At 47.8% G+C, this 16,527-nt stretch overlaps 11 non-coding genes across 11 annotated transcripts; all 11 read right to left on the bottom strand.

The window, feature by feature from the left end:
• Window positions 1-302: 302 nt before the first annotated feature.
• On the bottom strand, window positions 303-493 carry LOC142723126 (U2 spliceosomal RNA). Its single transcript, XR_012875344.1, has one exon. It is a non-coding gene; the product is annotated as a U2 spliceosomal RNA (small nuclear RNA).
• Window positions 494-1,772: 1,279 nt separating this feature from the next.
• On the bottom strand, window positions 1,773-1,963 carry LOC142723125 (U2 spliceosomal RNA). The gene has a single exon (XR_012875342.1). It is a non-coding gene; the product is annotated as a U2 spliceosomal RNA (small nuclear RNA).
• A 1,291-nt stretch (window positions 1,964-3,254) lies between these two features.
• LOC142723124 (U2 spliceosomal RNA) lies at window positions 3,255-3,445 on the bottom strand. Its single transcript, XR_012875341.1, has one exon. It is a non-coding gene; the product is annotated as a U2 spliceosomal RNA (small nuclear RNA).
• A 1,283-nt stretch (window positions 3,446-4,728) lies between these two features.
• Window positions 4,729-4,919, bottom strand: LOC142723123 (U2 spliceosomal RNA). Its single transcript, XR_012875340.1, has one exon. It is a non-coding gene; the product is annotated as a U2 spliceosomal RNA (small nuclear RNA).
• Window positions 4,920-6,218: 1,299 nt separating this feature from the next.
• LOC142723122 (U2 spliceosomal RNA) lies at window positions 6,219-6,409 on the bottom strand. The gene has a single exon (XR_012875339.1). It is a non-coding gene; the product is annotated as a U2 spliceosomal RNA (small nuclear RNA).
• Window positions 6,410-7,716: 1,307 nt separating this feature from the next.
• On the bottom strand, window positions 7,717-7,907 carry LOC142723121 (U2 spliceosomal RNA). Its single transcript, XR_012875338.1, has one exon. It is a non-coding gene; the product is annotated as a U2 spliceosomal RNA (small nuclear RNA).
• A 1,303-nt stretch (window positions 7,908-9,210) lies between these two features.
• Window positions 9,211-9,401, bottom strand: LOC142723119 (U2 spliceosomal RNA). The gene has a single exon (XR_012875337.1). It is a non-coding gene; the product is annotated as a U2 spliceosomal RNA (small nuclear RNA).
• A 1,276-nt stretch (window positions 9,402-10,677) lies between these two features.
• LOC142723118 (U2 spliceosomal RNA) lies at window positions 10,678-10,868 on the bottom strand. Its single transcript, XR_012875336.1, has one exon. It is a non-coding gene; the product is annotated as a U2 spliceosomal RNA (small nuclear RNA).
• Window positions 10,869-12,140: 1,272 nt separating this feature from the next.
• LOC142723117 (U2 spliceosomal RNA) lies at window positions 12,141-12,331 on the bottom strand. The gene has a single exon (XR_012875335.1). It is a non-coding gene; the product is annotated as a U2 spliceosomal RNA (small nuclear RNA).
• Window positions 12,332-14,373: 2,042 nt separating this feature from the next.
• On the bottom strand, window positions 14,374-14,564 carry LOC142723116 (U2 spliceosomal RNA). Its single transcript, XR_012875334.1, has one exon. It is a non-coding gene; the product is annotated as a U2 spliceosomal RNA (small nuclear RNA).
• A 1,292-nt stretch (window positions 14,565-15,856) lies between these two features.
• LOC142723114 (U2 spliceosomal RNA) lies at window positions 15,857-16,047 on the bottom strand. The gene has a single exon (XR_012875332.1). It is a non-coding gene; the product is annotated as a U2 spliceosomal RNA (small nuclear RNA).
• Window positions 16,048-16,527: the final 480 nt, after the last annotated feature.

Below are 16,527 nucleotides of genomic sequence, written 5' to 3'. Positions count from 1 at the left end.
ATCAGTGGCTGGCTCAGGTGCAGCTCTTTAACTTACCTAAAAGGGAGGGCGGAGAGAAGACAAGGAAGGTGAATGAGGTGTTCCAATGTGAAATGCCGGAAACACAGAAACACAGACGACACACAACAAGAGGTGGCAATCTATTCATTAATTGCATTTAATCAATGAGCTCATTATCACTCATGCATTGTCCAACAGGTGTTGAAATAATGGGATTAAAAGGGGAGATCCCTTCAGAAAGACAGAAACAATAGCAAAGACAAAAAACACTTTTGGAATCTGCTTTTAGTCAACACATAAGGAAAGGGTGCACCGGTCCTGGAAATACTGCAATACCAGGTCAATGCGTGGAGTGGACAGAGCAAGCTCTATTTCCATCTCCCTGTTCTAAAAATCCATTTAATATATGGTCCCCAGATAGGGGACGTATCAGATATTAAACTGATAAGAACAGATACTACACTTGATCTTAGCCAAAAGGCCGAGAAGCGATAACCCGAACGGGCCGCGCGTTGCCCGAGCCTGCCCGATACTGCTGTTCAGCCCTTGCAGCGATTCAGCCTACTTCTAGGCAATTCCATGGGGCCCTGCAGGCTCACACACTCACAGCTACACGGGAGGTGAATAAAGGCCGGAGAGGAAGCCAGACAGGATTTGCTTCTTTTGCTTGCACCACAATGCAGTGCTGAAAGAGGAGGAATCTACATAAAAACGCCTTCCTGGCAACGCCCAAATGCCCTGCTGCCATGCAGATAAACACTGGCAGCGGCAGCAAGTGCATGCCCACAGCCACCCCTTGTTCCTTCACACCTTGTATCAGCTGTAATCCAGTCCAGTCCAGTGCTGCCTGCTGAGCAGCACTGACCAACACTGCCTGGGCCCAGGCTTTTATCTCTGAGGCCCCATTATGATGTCAGAAAGCTGGCTCTGGAATCCTGAGGGCTCCACTATGACACGTGCAAAGTTCCGTCTGAACTTTATATAAGACGGTGAGGCTCAGTCAGTCACTCAGTGTTGCCTGAGAGGGCAACACTGCAACAGCCGGCCGCCAGGCTGTCTTTTTTTTGCACAGCTAGTTGCCTCCAGGAGGCCACAAGAGGGAGACAAGGGACTGCAAAATGGAAAATAGGCATCCACCAACTTTACAGACAACTTCTCCTTGCTCCTACAACCTCCATCCTTGCACAGTTTGTTATTCTTCTAGGTAACATAGTAACAAATCCAAATTGCTGCTCTCTTTGTAGGCAAGCAAGGCTTTGTTGCAACTGCAATTCTTACTTCTTCTTGAAATGTAGGGACGACAGTACATTCCATCACATCCATCTAGTGTACACAGGTAGGTCCATTGTGGCGGGCAGGCGAGCGGGCGGGCTGCTTTATTGGCTGTTTGCTGTTCCCTACTCCACTCCACTATTTGACTGTTGTGCTGCATCAATCAATCAATCAATCAATCAATCAATCAATCAATCAATCAGTGGCTGGCTCAGGTGCAGCTCTTTAACTTACCTAAAAGGGAGGGCGGAGAGAAGACAAGGAAGGTGAATGAGGTGTTCCAATGTGAAATGCCGGAAACACAGAAACACAGACGACACACAACAAGAGGTGGCAATCTATTCATTAATTGCATTTAATCAATGAGCTCATTATCACTCATGCATTGTCCAACAGGTGTTGAAATAATGGGATTAAAAGGGGAGATCCCTTCAGAAAGACAGAAACAATAGCAAAGACAAAAAACACTTTTGGAATCTGCTTTTAGTCAACACATAAGGAAAGGGTGCACCGGTCCTGGAAATACTGCAATACCAGGTCAATGCGTGGAGTGGACAGAGCAAGCTCTATTTCCATCTCCCTGTTCTAAAAATCCATTTAATATATGGTCCCCAGATAGGGGACGTATCAGATATTAAACTGATAAGAACAGATACTACACTTGATCTTAGCCAAAAGGCCGAGAAGCGATAACCCGAACGGGCCGCGCGTTGCCCGAGCCTGCCCGATACTGCTGTTCAGCCCTTGCAGCGATTCAGCCTACTTCTAGGCAATTCCATGGGGCCCTGCAGGCTCACACACTCACAGCTACACGGGAGGTGAATAAAGGCCGGAGAGGAAGCCAGACAGGATTTGCTTCTTTTGCTTGCACCACAATGCAGTGCTGAAAGAGGAGGAATCTACATAAAAACGCCTTCCTGGCAACGCCCAAATGCCCTGCTGCCATGCAGATAAACACTGGCAGCGGCAGCAAGTGCATGCCCACAGCCACCCCTTGTTCCTTCACACCTTGTATCAGCTGTAATCCAGTCCAGTCCAGTGCTGCCTGCTGAGCAGCACTGACCAACACTGCCTGGGCCCAGGCTTTTATCTCTGAGGCCCCATTATGATGTCAGAAAGCTGGCTCTGGAATCCTGAGGGCTCCACTATGACACGTGCAAAGTTCCGTCTGAACTTTATATAAGACGGTGAGGCTCAGTCAGTCACTCAGTGTTGCCTGAGAGGGCAACACTGCAACAGCCGGCCGCCAGGCTGTCTTTTTTTTGCACAGCTAGTTGCCTCCAGGAGGCCACAAGAGGGAGACAAGGGACTGCAAAATGGAAAATAGGCATCCACCAACTTTACAGACAACTTCTCCTTGCTCCTACAACCTCCATCCTTGCACAGTTTGTTATTCTTCTAGGTAACATAGTAACAAATCCAAATTGCTGCTCTCTTTGTAGGCAAGCAAGGCTTTGTTGCAACTGCAATTCTTACTTCTTCTTGAAATGTAGGGACGACAGTACATTCCATCACATCCATCTAGTGTACACAGGTAGGTCCATTGTGGCGGGCAGGCGAGCGGGCGGGCTGCTTTATTGGCTGTTTGCTGTTCCCTACTCCACTCCACTATTTGACTGTTGTGCTGCATCAATCAATCAATCAATCAATCAATCAATCAATCAATCAATCAATCAATCAATCAGTGGCTGGCTCAGGTGCAGCTCTTTAACTTACCTAAAAGGGAGGGCGGAGAGAAGACAAGGAAGGTGAATGAGGTGTTCCAATGTGAAATGCCGGAAACACAGAAACACAGACGACACACAACAAGAGGTGGCAATCTATTCATTAATTGCATTTAATCAATGAGCTCATTATCACTCATGCATTGTCCAACAGGTGTTGAAATAATGGGATTAAAAGGGGAGATCCCTTCAGAAAGACAGAAACAATAGCAAAGACAAAAAACACTTTTGGAATCTGCTTTTAGTCAACACATAAGGAAAGGGTGCACCGGTCCTGGAAATACTGCAATACCAGGTCAATGCGTGGAGTGGACAGAGCAAGCTCTATTTCCATCTCCCTGTTCTAAAAATCCATTTAATATATGGTCCCCAGATAGGGGACGTATCAGATATTAAACTGATAAGAACAGATACTACACTTGATCTTAGCCAAAAGGCCGAGAAGCGATAACCCGAACGGGCCGCGCGTTGCCCGAGCCTGCCCGATACTGCTGTTCAGCCCTTGCAGCGATTCAGCCTACTTCTAGGCAATTCCATGGGGCCCTGCAGGCTCACACACTCACAGCTACACGGGAGGTGAATAAAGGCCGGAGAGGAAGCCAGACAGGATTTGCTTCTTTTGCTTGCACCACAATGCAGTGCTGAAAGAGGAGGAATCTACATAAAAACGCCTTCCTGGCAACGCCCAAATGCCCTGCTGCCATGCAGATAAACACTGGCAGCGGCAGCAAGTGCATGCCCACAGCCACCCCTTGTTCCTTCACACCTTGTATCAGCTGTAATCCAGTCCAGTCCAGTGCTGCCTGCTGAGCAGCACTGACCAACACTGCCTGGGCCCAGGCTTTTATCTCTGAGGCCCCATTATGATGTCAGAAAGCTGGCTCTGGAATCCTGAGGGCTCCACTATGACACGTGCAAAGTTCCGTCTGAACTTTATATAAGACGGTGAGGCTCAGTCAGTCACTCAGTGTTGCCTGAGAGGGCAACACTGCAACAGCCGGCCGCCAGGCTGTCTTTTTTTTGCACAGCTAGTTGCCTCCAGGAGGCCACAAGAGGGAGACAAGGGACTGCAAAATGGAAAATAGGCATCCACCAACTTTACAGACAACTTCTCCTTGCTCCTACAACCTCCATCCTTGCACAGTTTGTTATTCTTCTAGGTAACATAGTAACAAATCCAAATTGCTGCTCTCTTTGTAGGCAAGCAAGGCTTTGTTGCAACTGCAATTCTTACTTCTTCTTGAAATGTAGGGACGACAGTACATTCCATCACATCCATCTAGTGTACACAGGTAGGTCCATTGTGGCGGGCAGGCGAGCGGGCGGGCTGCTTTATTGGCTGTTTGCTGTTCCCTACTCCACTCCACTATTTGACTGTTGTGCTGCATCAATCAATCAATCAATCAATCAATCAATCAATCAATCAATCAATCAGTGGCTGGCTCAGGTGCAGCTCTTTAACTTACCTAAAAGGGAGGGCGGAGAGAAGACAAGGAAGGTGAATGAGGTGTTCCAATGTGAAATGCCGGAAACACAGAAACACAGACGACACACAACAAGAGGTGGCAATCTATTCATTAATTGCATTTAATCAATGAGCTCATTATCACTCATGCATTGTCCAACAGGTGTTGAAATAATGGGATTAAAAGGGGAGATCCCTTCAGAAAGACAGAAACAATAGCAAAGACAAAAAACACTTTTGGAATCTGCTTTTAGTCAACACATAAGGAAAGGGTGCACCGGTCCTGGAAATACTGCAATACCAGGTCAATGCGTGGAGTGGACAGAGCAAGCTCTATTTCCATCTCCCTGTTCTAAAAATCCATTTAATATATGGTCCCCAGATAGGGGACGTATCAGATATTAAACTGATAAGAACAGATACTACACTTGATCTTAGCCAAAAGGCCGAGAAGCGATAACCCGAACGGGCCGCGCGTTGCCCGAGCCTGCCCGATACTGCTGTTCAGCCCTTGCAGCGATTCAGCCTACTTCGAGGCAATTCCATGGGGCCCTGCAGGCTCACACACTCACAGCTACACGGGAGGTGAATAAAGGCCGGAGAGGAAGCCAGACAGGATTTGCTTCTTTTGCTTGCACCACAATGCAGTGCTGAAAGAGGAGGAATCTACATAAAAACGCCTTCCTGGCAACGCCCAAATGCCCTGCTGCCATGCAGATAAACACTGGCAGCGGCAGCAAGTGCATGCCCACAGCCACCCCTTGTTCCTTCACACCTTGTATCAGCTGTAATCCAGTCCAGTCCAGTGCTGCCTGCTGAGCAGCACTGACCAACACTGCCTGGGCCCAGGCTTTTATCTCTGAGGCCCCATTATGATGTCAGAAAGCTGGCTCTGGAATCCTGAGGGCTCCACTATGACACGTGCAAAGTTCCGTCTGAACTTTATATAAGACGGTGAGGCTCAGTCAGTCACTCAGTGTTGCCTGAGAGGGCAACACTGCAACAGCCGGCCGCCAGGCTGTCTTTTTTTTGCACAGCTAGTTGCCTCCAGGAGGCCACAAGAGGGAGACAAGGGACTGCAAAATGGAAAATAGGCATCCACCAACTTTACAGACAACTTCTCCTTGCTCCTACAACCTCCATCCTTGCACAGTTTGTTATTCTTCTAGGTAACATAGTAACAAATCCAAATTGCTGCTCTCTTTGTAGGCAAGCAAGGCTTTGTTGCAACTGCAATTCTTACTTCTTCTTGAAATGTAGGGACGACAGTACATTCCATCACATCCATCTAGTGTACACAGGTAGGTCCATTGTGGCGGGCAGGCGAGCGGGCGGGCTGCTTTATTGGCTGTTTGCTGTTCCCTACTCCACTCCACTATTTGACTGTTGTGCTGCATCAATCAATCAATCAATCAATCAATCAATCAATCAATCAATCAATCAATCAATCAATCAATCAGTGGCTGGCTCAGGTGCAGCTCTTTAACTTACCTAAAAGGGAGGGCGGAGAGAAGACAAGGAAGGTGAATGAGGTGTTCCAATGTGAAATGCCGGAAACACAGAAACACAGACGACACACAACAAGAGGTGGCAATCTATTCATTAATTGCATTTAATCAATGAGCTCATTATCACTCATGCATTGTCCAACAGGTGTTGAAATAATGGGATTAAAAGGGGAGATCCCTTCAGAAAGACAGAAACAATAGCAAAGACAAAAAACACTTTTGGAATCTGCTTTTAGTCAACACATAAGGAAAGGGTGCACCGGTCCTGGAAATACTGCAATACCAGGTCAATGCGTGGAGTGGACAGAGCAAGCTCTATTTCCATCTCCCTGTTCTAAAAATCCATTTAATATATGGTCCCCAGATAGGGGACGTATCAGATATTAAACTGATAAGAACAGATACTACACTTGATCTTAGCCAAAAGGCCGAGAAGCGATAACCCGAACGGGCCGCGCGTTGCCCGAGCCTGCCCGATACTGCTGTTCAGCCCTTGCAGCGATTCAGCCTACTTCTAGGCAATTCCATGGGGCCCTGCAGGCTCACACACTCACAGCTACACGGGAGGTGAATAAAGGCCGGAGAGGAAGCCAGACAGGATTTGCTTCTTTTGCTTGCACCACAATGCAGTGCTGAAAGAGGAGGAATCTACATAAAAACGCCTTCCTGGCAACGCCCAAATGCCCTGCTGCCATGCAGATAAACACTGGCAGCGGCAGCAAGTGCATGCCCACAGCCACCCCTTGTTCCTTCACACCTTGTATCAGCTGTAATCCAGTCCAGTCCAGTGCTGCCTGCTGAGCAGCACTGACCAACACTGCCTGGGCCCAGGCTTTTATCTCTGAGGCCCCATTATGATGTCAGAAAGCTGGCTCTGGAATCCTGAGGGCTCCACTATGACACGTGCAAAGTTCCGTCTGAACTTTATATAAGACGGTGAGGCTCAGTCAGTCACTCAGTGTTGCCTGAGAGGGCAACACTGCAACAGCCGGCCGCCAGGCTGTCTTTTTTTTGCACAGCTAGTTGCCTCCAGGAGGCCACAAGAGGGAGACAAGGGACTGCAAAATGGAAAATAGGCATCCACCAACTTTACAGACAACTTCTCCTTGCTCCTACAACCTCCATCCTTGCACAGTTTGTTATTCTTCTAGGTAACATAGTAACAAATCCAAATTGCTGCTCTCTTTGTAGGCAAGCAAGGCTTTGTTGCAACTGCAATTCTTACTTCTTCTTGAAATGTAGGGACGACAGTACATTCCATCACATCCATCTAGTGTACACAGGTAGGTCCATTGTGGCGGGCAGGCGAGCGGGCGGGCTGCTTTATTGGCTGTTTGCTGTTCCCTACTCCACTCCACTATTTGACTGTTGTGCTGCATCAATCAATCAATCAATCAATCAATCAATCAATCAATCAATCAATCAATCAATCAATCAATCAATCAATCAGTGGCTGGCTCAGGTGCAGCTCTTTAACTTACCTAAAAGGGAGGGCGGAGAGAAGACAAGGAAGGTGAATGAGGTGTTCCAATGTGAAATGCCGGAAACACAGAAACACAGACGACACACAACAAGAGGTGGCAATCTATTCATTAATTGCATTTAATCAATGAGCTCATTATCACTCATGCATTGTCCAACAGGTGTTGAAATAATGGGATTAAAAGGGGAGATCCCTTCAGAAAGACAGAAACAATAGCAAAGACAAAAAACACTTTTGGAATCTGCTTTTAGTCAACACATAAGGAAAGGGTGCACCGGTCCTGGAAATACTGCAATACCAGGTCAATGCGTGGAGTGGACAGAGCAAGCTCTATTTCCATCTCCCTGTTCTAAAAATCCATTTAATATATGGTCCCCAGATAGGGGACGTATCAGATATTAAACTGATAAGAACAGATACTACACTTGATCTTAGCCAAAAGGCCGAGAAGCGATAACCCGAACGGGCCGCGCGTTGCCCGAGCCTGCCCGATACTGCTGTTCAGCCCTTGCAGCGATTCAGCCTACTTCTAGGCAATTCCATGGGGCCCTGCAGGCTCACACACTCACAGCTACACGGGAGGTGAATAAAGGCCGGAGAGGAAGCCAGACAGGATTTGCTTCTTTTGCTTGCACCACAATGCAGTGCTGAAAGAGGAGGAATCTACATAAAAACGCCTTCCTGGCAACGCCCAAATGCCCTGCTGCCATGCAGATAAACACTGGCAGCGGCAGCAAGTGCATGCCCACAGCCACCCCTTGTTCCTTCACACCTTGTATCAGCTGTAATCCAGTCCAGTCCAGTGCTGCCTGCTGAGCAGCACTGACCAACACTGCCTGGGCCCAGGCTTTTATCTCTGAGGCCCCATTATGATGTCAGAAAGCTGGCTCTGGAATCCTGAGGGCTCCACTATGACACGTGCAAAGTTCCGTCTGAACTTTATATAAGACGGTGAGGCTCAGTCAGTCACTCAGTGTTGCCTGAGAGGGCAACACTGCAACAGCCGGCCGCCAGGCTGTCTTTTTTTTGCACAGCTAGTTGCCTCCAGGAGGCCACAAGAGGGAGACAAGGGACTGCAAAATGGAAAATAGGCATCCACCAACTTTACAGACAACTTCTCCTTGCTCCTACAACCTCCATCCTTGCACAGTTTGTTATTCTTCTAGGTAACATAGTAACAAATCCAAATTGCTGCTCTCTTTGTAGGCAAGCAAGGCTTTGTTGCAACTGCAATTCTTACTTCTTCTTGAAATGTAGGGACGACAGTACATTCCATCACATCCATCTAGTGTACACAGGTAGGTCCATTGTGGCGGGCAGGCGAGCGGGCGGGCTGCTTTATTGGCTGTTTGCTGTTCCCTACTCCACTCCACTATTTGACTGTTGTGCTGCATCAATCAATCAATCAATCAATCAATCAATCAATCAATCAATCAATCAATCAATCAATCAATCAATCAGTGGCTGGCTCAGGTGCAGCTCTTTAACTTACCTAAAAGGGAGGGTGGAGAGAAGACAAGGAAGGTGAATGAGGTGTTCCAATGTGAAATGCCGGAAACACAGAAACACAGACGACACACAACAAGAGGTGGCAATCTATTCATTAATTGCATTTAATCAATGAGCTCATTATCACTCATGCATTGTCCAACAGGTGTTGAAATAATGGGATTAAAAGGGGAGATCCCTTCAGAAAGACAGAAACAATAGCAAAGACAAAAAACACTTTTGGAATCTGCTTTTAGTCAACACATAAGGAAAGGGTGCACCGGTCCTGGAAATACTGCAATACCAGGTCAATGCGTGGAGTGGACAGAGCAAGCTCTATTTCCATCTCCCTGTTCTAAAAATCCATTTAATATATGGTCCCCAGATAGGGGACGTATCAGATATTAAACTGATAAGAACAGATACTACACTTGATCTTAGCCAAAAGGCCGAGAAGCGATAACCCGAACGGGCCGCGCGTTGCCCGAGCCTGCCCGATACTGCTGTTCAGCCCTTGCAGCGATTCAGCCTACTTCTAGGCAATTCCATGGGGCCCTGCAGGCTCACACACTCACAGCTACACGGGAGGTGAATAAAGGCCGGAGAGGAAGCCAGACAGGATTTGCTTCTTTTGCTTGCACCACAATGCAGTGCTGAAAGAGGAGGAATCTACATAAAAACGCCTTCCTGGCAACGCCCAAATGCCCTGCTGCCATGCAGATAAACACTGGCAGCGGCAGCAAGTGCATGCCCACAGCCACCCCTTGTTCCTTCACACCTTGTATCAGCTGTAATCCAGTCCAGTCCAGTGCTGCCTGCTGAGCAGCACTGACCAACACTGCCTGGGCCCAGGCTTTTATCTCTGAGGCCCCATTATGATGTCAGAAAGCTGGCTCTGGAATCCTGAGGGCTCCACTATGACACGTGCAAAGTTCCGTCTGAACTTTATATAAGACGGTGAGGCTCAGTCAGTCACTCAGTGTTGCCTGAGAGGGCAACACTGCAACAGCCGGCCGCCAGGCTGTCTTTTTTTTGCACAGCTAGTTGCCTCCAGGAGGCCACAAGAGGGAGACAAGGGACTGCAAAATGGAAAATAGGCATCCACCAACTTTACAGACAACTTCTCCTTGCTCCTACAACCTCCATCCTTGCACAGTTTGTTATTCTTCTAGGTAACATAGTAACAAATCCAAATTGCTGCTCTCTTTGTAGGCAAGCAAGGCTTTGTTGCAACTGCAATTCTTACTTCTTCTTGAAATGTAGGGACGACAGTACATTCCATCACATCCATCTAGTGTACACAGGTAGGTCCATTGTGGCGGGCAGGCGAGCGGGCGGGCTGCTTTATTGGCTGTTTGCTGTTCCCCTACTCCACTCCACTATTTGACTGTTGTGCTGCATCAATCAATCAATCAATCAATCAATCAATCAATCAATCAGTGGCTGGCTCAGGTGCAGCTCTTTAACTTACCTAAAAGGGAGGGCGGAGAGAAGACAAGGAAGGTGAATGAGGTGTTCCAATGTGAAATGCCGGAAACACAGAAACACAGACGACACACAACAAGAGGTGGCAATCTATTCATTAATTGCATTTAATCAATGAGCTCATTATCACTCATGCATTGTCCAACAGGTGTTGAAATAATGGGATTAAAAGGGGAGATCCCTTCAGAAAGACAGAAACAATAGCAAAGACAAAAAACACTTTTGGAATCTGCTTTTAGTCAACACATAAGGAAAGGGTGCACCGGTCCTGGAAATACTGCAATACCAGGTCAATGCGTGGAGTGGACAGAGCAAGCTCTATTTCCATCTCCCTGTTCTAAAAATCCATTTAATATATGGTCCCCAGATAGGGGACGTATCAGATATTAAACTGATAAGAACAGATACTACACTTGATCTTAGCCAAAAGGCCGAGAAGCGATAACCCGAACGGGCCGCGCGTTGCCCGAGCCTGCCCGATACTGCTGTTCAGCCCTTGCAGCGATTCAGCCTACTTCGAGGCAATTCCATGGGGCCCTGCAGGCTCACACACTCACAGCTACACGGGAGGTGAATAAAGGCCGGAGAGTAAGCCAGACAGGATTTGCTTCTTTTGCTTGCACCACAATGCAGTGCTGAAAGAGGAGGAATCTACATAAAAACGCCTTCCTGGCAACGCCCAAATGCCCTGCTGCCATGCAGATAAACACTGGCAGCGGCAGCAAGTGCATGCCCACAGCCACCCCTTGTTCCTTCACACCTTGTATCAGCTGTAATCCAGTCCAGTCCAGTGCTGCCTGCTGAGCAGCACTGACCAACACTGCCTGGGCCCAGGCTTTTATCTCTGAGGCCCCATTATGATGTCAGAAAGCTGGCTCTGGAATCCTGAGGGCTCCACTATGACACGTGCAAAGTTCCGTCTGAACTTTATATAAGACGGTGAGGCTCAGTCAGTCACTCAGTGTTGCCTGAGAGGGCAACACTGCAACAGCCGGCCGCCAGGCTGTCTTTTTTTTGCACAGCTAGTTGCCTCCAGGAGGCCACAAGAGGGAGACAAGGGACTGCAAAATGGAAAATAGGCATCCACCAACTTTACAGACAACTTCTCCTTGCTCCTACAACCTCCATCCTTGCACAGTTTGTTATTCTTCTAGGTAACATAGTAACAAATCCAAATTGCTGCTCTCTTTGTAGGCAAGCAAGGCTTTGTTGCAACTGCAATTCTTACTTCTTCTTGAAATGTAGGGACGACAGTACATTCCATCACATCCATCTAGTGTACACAGGTAGGTCCATTGTGGCGGGCAGGCGAGCGGGCGGGCTGCTTTATTGGCTGTTTGCTGTTCCCCTACTCCACTCCACTATTTGACTGTTGTGCTGCATCAATCAATCAATCAATCAATCAATCAATCAATCAGTGGCTGGCTCAGGTGCAGCTCTTTAACTTACCTAAAAGGGAGGGCGGAGAGAAGACAAGGAAGGTGAATGAGGTGTTCCAATGTGAAATGCCGGAAACACAGAAACACAGACGACACACAACAAGAGGTGGCAATCTATTCATTAATTGCATTTAATCAATGAGCTCATTATCACTCATGCATTGTCCAACAGGTGTTGAAATAATGGGATTAAAAGGGGAGATCCCTTCAGAAAGACAGAAACAATAGCAAAGACAAAAAACACTTTTGGAATCTGCTTTTAGTCAACACATAAGGAAAGGGTGCACCGGTCCTGGAAATACTGCAATACCAGGTCAATGCGTGGAGTGGACAGAGCAAGCTCTATTTCCATCTCCCTGTTCTAAAAATCCATTTAATATATGGTCCCCAGATAGGGGACGTATCAGATATTAAACTGATAAGAACAGATACTACACTTGATCTTAGCCAAAAGGCCGAGAAGCGATAACCCGAACGGGCCGCGCGTTGCCCGAGCCTGCCCGATACTGCTGTTCAGCCCTTGCAGCGATTCAGCCTACTTCTAGGCAATTCCATGGGGCCCTGCAGGCTCACACACTCACAGCTACACGGGAGGTGAATAAAGGCCGGAGAGGAAGCCAGACAGGATTTGCTTCTTTTGCTTGCACCACAATGCAGTGCTGAAAGAGGAGGAATCTACATAAAAACGCCTTCCTGGCAACGCCCAAATGCCCTGCTGCCATGCAGATAAACACTGGCAGCGGCAGCAAGTGCATGCCCACAGCCACCCCTTGTTCCTTCACACCTTGTATCAGCTGTAATCCAGTCCAGTCCAGTGCTGCCTGCTGAGCAGCACTGACCAACACTGCCTGGGCCCAGGCTTTTATCTCTGAGGCCCCATTATGATGTCAGAAAGCTGGCTCTGGAATCCTGAGGGCTCCACTATGACACGTGCAAAGTTCCGTCTGAACTTTATATAAGACGGTGAGGCTCAGTCAGTCACTCAGTGTTGCCTGAGAGGGCAACACTGCAACAGCCGGCCGCCAGGCTGTCTTTTTTTTGCACAGCTAGTTGCCTCCAGGAGGCCACAAGAGGGAGACAAGGGACTGCAAAATAGAAAATAGGCATCCACCAACTTTACAGACAACTTCTCCTTGCTCCTACAACCTCCATCCTTGCACAGTTTGTTATTCTTCTAGGTAACATAGTAACAAATCCAAATTGCTGCTCTCTTTGTAGGCAAGCAAGGCTTTGTTGCAACTGCAATTCTTACTTCTTCTTGAAATGTAGGGACGACAGTACATTCCATCACATCCATCTAGTGTACACAGGTAGGTCCATTGTGGCGGGCAGGCGAGCGGGCGGGCTGCTTTATTGGCTGTTTGCTGTTCCCCTACTCCACTCCACTATTTGACTGTTGTGCTGCATCAATCAATCAATCAATCAATCAATCAATCAATCAATCAATCAATCAATCAATCAGTGGCTGGCTCAGGTGCAGCTCTTTAACTTACCTAAAAGGGAGGGCGGCCCTTGTTCCTTCACACCTTGTATCAGCTGTAATCCAGTCCAGTCCAGTGCTGCCTGCTGAGCAGCACTGACCAACACTGCCTGGGCCCAGGCTTTTATCTCTGAGGCCCCATTATGATGTCAGAAAGCTGGCTCTGGAATCCTGAGGGCTCCACTATGACACGTGCAAAGTTCCGTCTGAACTTTATATAAGACGGTGAGGCTCAGTCAGTCACTCAGTGTTGCCTGAGAGGGCAACACTGCAACAGCCGGCCGCCAGGCTGTCTTTTTTTTGCACAGCTAGTTGCCTCCAGGAGGCCACAAGAGGGAGACAAGGGACTGCAAAATGGAAAATAGGCATCCACCAACTTTACAGACAACTTCTCCTTGCTCCTACAACCTCCATCCTTGCACAGTTTGTTATTCTTCTAGGTAACATAGTAACAAATCCAAATTGCTGCTCTCTTTGTAGGCAAGCAAGGCTTTGTTGCAACTGCAATTCTTACTTCTTCTTGAAATGTAGGGACGACAGTACATTCCATCACATCCATCTAGTGTACACAGGTAGGTCCATTGTGGCGGGCAGGCGAGCGGGCGGGCTGCTTTATTGGCTGTTTGCTGTTCCCCTACTCCACTCCACTATTTGACTGTTGTGCTGCATCAATCAATCAATCAATCAATCAATCAATCAATCAATCAATCAATCAATCAATCAATCAATCAGTGGCTGGCTCAGGTGCAGCTCTTTAACTTACCTAAAAGGGAGGGCGGAGAGAAGACAAGGAAGGTGAATGAGGTGTTCCAATGTGAAATGCCGGAAACACAGAAACACAGACGACACACAACAAGAGGTGGCAATCTATTCATTAATTGCATTTAATCAATGAGCTCATTATCACTCATGCATTGTCCAACAGGTGTTGAAATAATGGGATTAAAAGGGGAGATCCCTTCAGAAAGACAGAAACAATAGCAAAGACAAAAAACACTTTTGGAATCTGCTTTTAGTCAACACATAAGGAAAGGGTGCACCGGTCCTGGAAATACTGCAATACCAGGTCAATGCGTGGAGTGGACAGAGCAAGCTCTATTTCCATCTCCCTGTTCTAAAAATCCATTTAATATATGGTCCCCAGATAGGGGACGTATCAGATATTAAACTGATAAGAACAGATACTACACTTGATCTTAGCCAAAAGGCCGAGAAGCGATAACCCGAACGGGCCGCGCGTTGCCCGAGCCTGCCCGATACTGCTGTTCAGCCCTTGCAGCGATTCAGCCTACTTCTAGGCAATTCCATGGGGCCCTGCAGGCTCACACACTCACAGCTACACGGGAGGTGAATAAAGGCCGGAGAGGAAGCCAGACAGGATTTGCTTCTTTTGCTTGCACCACAATGCAGTGCTGAAAGAGGAGGAATCTACATAAAAACGCCTTCCTGGCAACGCCCAAATGCCCTGCTGCCATGCAGATAAACACTGGCAGCGGCAGCAAGTGCATGCCCACAGCCACCCCTTGTTCCTTCACACCTTGTATCAGCTGTAATCCAGTCCAGTCCAGTGCTGCCTGCTGAGCAGCACTGACCAACACTGCCTGGGCCCAGGCTTTTATCTCTGAGGCCCCATTATGATGTCAGAAAGCTGGCTCTGGAATCCTGAGGGCTCCACTATGACACGTGCAAAGTTCCGTCTGAACTTTATATAAGACGGTGAGGCTCAGTCAGTCACTCAGTGTTGCCTGAGAGGGCAACACTGCAACAGCCGGCCGCCAGGCTGTCTTTTTTTTGCACAGCTAGTTGCCTCCAGGAGGCCACAAGAGGGAGACAAGGGACTGCAAAATGGAAAATAGGCATCCACCAACTTTACAGACAACTTCTCCTTGCTCCTACAACCTCCATCCTTGCACAGTTTGTTATTCTTCTAGGTAACATAGTAACAAATCCAAATTGCTGCTCTCTTTGTAGGCAAGCAAGGCTTTGTTGCAACTGCAATTCTTACTTCTTCTTGAAATGTAGGGACGACAGTACATTCCATCACATCCATCTAGTGTACACAGGTAGGTCCATTGTGGCGGGCAGGCGAGCGGGCGGGCTGCTTTATTGGCTGTTTGCTGTTCCCCTACTCCACTCCACTATTTGACTGTTGTGCTGCATCAATCAATCAATCAATCAATCAATCAATCAATCAATCAATCAATCAATCAATCAGTGGCTGGCTCAGGTGCAGCTCTTTAACTTACCTAAAAGGGAGGGCGGAGAGAAGACAAGGAAGGTGAATGAGGTGTTCCAATGTGAAATGCCGGAAACACAGAAACACAGACGACACACAACAAGAGGTGGCAATCTATTCATTAATTGCATTTAATCAATGAGCTCATTATCACTCATGCATTGTCCAACAGGTGTTGAAATAATGGGATTAAAAGGGGAGATCCCTTCAGAAAGACAGAAACAATAGCAAAGACAAAAAACACTTTTGGAATCTGCTTTTAGTCAACACATAAGGAAAGGGTGCACCGGTCCTGGAAATACTGCAATACCAGGTCAATGCGTGGAGTGGACAGAGCAAGCTCTATTTCCATCTCCCTGTTCTAAAAATCCATTTAATATATGGTCCCCAGATAGGGGACGTATCAGATATTAAACTGATAAGAACAGATACTACACTTGATCTTAGCCAAAAGGCCGAGAAGCGATAACCCGAACGGGCCGCGCGTTGCCCGAGCCTGCCCGATACTGCTGTTCAGCCCTTGCAGCGATTCAGCCTACTTCTAGGCAATTCCATGGGGCCCTGCAGGCTCACACACTCACAGCTACACGGGAGGTGAATAAAGGCCGGAGAGGAAGCCAGACAGGATTTGCTTCTTTTGCTTGCACCACAATGCAGTGCTGAAAGAGGAGGAATCTACATAAAAACGCCTTCCTGGCAACGCCCAAATGCCCTGCTGCCATGCAGATAAACACTGGCAGCGGCAGCAAGTGCATGCCCACAGCCACCCCTTGTTCCTTCACACCTTGTATCAGCTGTAATCCAGTCCAGTCCAGTGCTGCCTGCTGAGCAGCACTGACCAACACTGCCTGGGCCCAGGCTTTTATCTCTGAGGCCCCATTATGATGTCAGAAAGCTGGCTCTGGAATCCTGAGGGCTCCACTATGACACGTGCAAAGTTCCGTCTG

The sequence above is a fragment of the Rhinoderma darwinii genome, unplaced genomic scaffold, assembly GCF_050947455.1.
Source record: "Rhinoderma darwinii isolate aRhiDar2 unplaced genomic scaffold, aRhiDar2.hap1 Scaffold_548, whole genome shotgun sequence".
Lineage (NCBI taxonomy): Eukaryota > Metazoa > Chordata > Amphibia > Anura > Rhinodermatidae > Rhinoderma > Rhinoderma darwinii.
Note: the sequence above shows the minus strand (reverse complement) of the source record. Positions and strands in the feature narration are given on the sequence as shown.